This window comes from Limulus polyphemus, unplaced genomic scaffold (genome assembly GCF_000517525.1).
Source record: "Limulus polyphemus unplaced genomic scaffold, Limulus_polyphemus-2.1.2 Scaffold817, whole genome shotgun sequence".
NCBI classification, from domain to species: Eukaryota; Metazoa; Arthropoda; class Merostomata; order Xiphosura; family Limulidae; genus Limulus; species Limulus polyphemus.
In genome coordinates, this window is record NW_013666427.1 from 354,728 (window position 1) to 357,548 (window position 2,821).

A 2,821-nucleotide genomic window follows, 5' to 3' on the forward strand; every position below is an offset into this window, starting at 1 on the left:
CAACGAATAGTGGGATTGACCGCAACATAATAACGCCCCCACGGCTGAAAGGGCGAGCATGTTTGGTGTGACGGGGATTCGAGTCCAGCGCCCTAACCACCTCGCCATGCCGGACCCGCGAAACATTTTTATAAACGTAAATAAAATAACGACTTATATCTCCAGAACGTAATTTTATTTGCTCAATATTTCGTTATTACAGCTTCGTCAGCTTTTGTTTACGTTTATAAAAATGTATCTAAGATTCTCAATAACTTCGGAGATAATTGGAATCAATACTTTAAAAATAAAGAATTTAAAACTTTTATTATTCCGCCTGTAATCTCGTTTTTATTCATATCTGATGTTTTTATACTTGTAATAATAAAAGTTATTACTATTTATGTCACCTGGTGGGTTAACGGTAAGCTTTAGAGTCTTTGACGCTAGAATTAGGAAGTTTGATCTATGCGGCTGGTTCAGAGCAGAAAACATAGTGTGTTCTTTGCTCTAAAATAAACTTTCTCTTAATTATTTAGATTAACTAGTGTTGTATTTCTTATCTAAAGAACTTTTTGTATATTACATTTATTTATAAAATGTTTTACACAAATTGTACTCTTATCTATATCACCCATGTGACCTTCAATGGTCTCTCTCTTTCTCAGATTTATCCTGTTTGATAAATTCAAAATATACTTCAAAACTTACATTTTCCTCTTGGCAGAGATTGTTTAGACTGATTTCTGACACACCGTATTCTTCATTAACATGCGAGATTTATTCTTTCAAAAATGATCTTATCAAGTGTAATTTTCAGGAGCTTTTGTCGTTGTTCAATGATTCTTATCGTCATCTAAACATTTAAAAACGACTTAAACCGCTTTGATGGAAAAATTATTATGCTGTCAACGTTTTGGCGAATAAATGATAATTTTTTTGTAGTTTCAGGTTTTATTATACTATAGCTACTCCTGTTTGCTATCCATATTAATAACACGAAATCCTACATGAAATTGTAGTAATGCAATGTATTCACTTGATTCAGCGTTTCATGTTCCCTTATATGAGCTCTATTTTTTGTTATTTATGTATTACCTATGTATATAGGTCGTGGAATACTATTATTATTTAAAACTATTCCGAGTTCCGCCCTGGCTTTTATATTAGAGGCTCTTATTCGATTTGGCTAGCTGGGAAATGATTGCTACGTATTTTGTAGTCATGGTAAAGAAAAAGAAAACAGTTAATTGGTTGATTGATTTCTAACAACTAATCTATACCTCAGATCCATAAGCCTACAATAATGAAGCAATAAAATATAAAAAGCATTCTTTTGGTGAGCATTCCAGTAAAAATTTTGTCAAATTTTGTATTTTAAGCAGAAGAGTGTGCAACATTTTGAGGTTATTAAATCTATTGTACTAACTGACCAATAAACGTGTTATATTTTTTCTCTCTTATCACACTTTTAACATCAGCTCAACGGTGCTGGATTTCTTGTTTAGCTCAGGCGCTAAGTTCTTTGTGGCTAATGTTTCTTTTAATTTTAGCCTCTGCTCATTTTCAGCTTTTCTGATAATTTGGAACTGTTCAATTTCTATATTTATATTCACGCATTCTTCTTTATATCGTAAAATGTTTCAAAATTCTGCATACCTTGACACACTATGTTCTTTAACTCGATCACTAAGTCTCCTCACCGTTGACCGTATATACGCATTATTACAAACAGAGCACTGATATCTGTAGATGGCACGTGATTGTTTGTTTGTTACAGATTTCGCGCAAAGCTACACGAGGGCTATCTGCAGTGTAAGACTAGAGGGAAGGCAGCTAGTCATCACCACCCACCGCCAACTCTTGGGCTACTCTTTTACCAACGAATAGTGGGATTGACTGTCACATTATAACGCCCCCACGCCTGAAAGGGAAAGCATGTTTGGTGTGACGGGGATGCGAACTCGCGACCCGCAGATTGCGAGTCGAGCGTCCTAACCACCTGGCCATGCTGGGCCCCATAAATCTGAGTACTAACCAAATAACAAAAAACATTCTATATTGACTAAAGTTAGAGCCTATCTAAGTTAAAAGAAAAAAAACCTTATTAACATGAATGTTAAGGTGATATTTGAACAACATCTCCCCGGTTTTAGTCATATCTTCAAAATGTGAAAGACCACTAAATTTCTAAAGTAACAAAGCAATCCCTATCACAAGTAAGTTTCATTTTAGAGTTATAATTCTGAGTGGAAAGCAAGTGTGTAAAAGATATGTGGACGACACATTTACGGTATTTAAAAGTGAGAAAACAAGTAGATAATTTTTTGAATTATCTGAATAAATAGCATAATAAATTCACGGTAGAAAAAGAAATAGATTGTATGTTACCATTTTTAGACACTCTAATTGAGAAAAAAAGATGATAAATTTGAAATCGGAATTTATCATAAACCTACATTTTCGTGGTTGTACTTTAACTATAATAGTTTTAGATCTAATAACTTTAAAGAGAATCTAATTAGAATTCTCGTATATCTAGCTCATAATCTATTTAGTAATGTTGAACTGTTTAAAAATGAAGTGGAAAACATAAAAATTACTTGTGTTTGAATGACTTCCCAATAAAAGTTTTAACAAGAGTTATCAATGAAAAAGCTTAAACCAGTGTACAGAATAAGGAACTATTTTGTATTCAAAGACAGAATTTGCAAAGCGGACCGATCACATGTTATTGGTCCGGCATGGCCAGGTGGTTAGGGCGCTCGACTCGCAATCTGGGAGTCGCGAGTTCGAATCCCCCGTCACACCAAACATGCTCGCCCTTTCAGCCGTTGGGGGG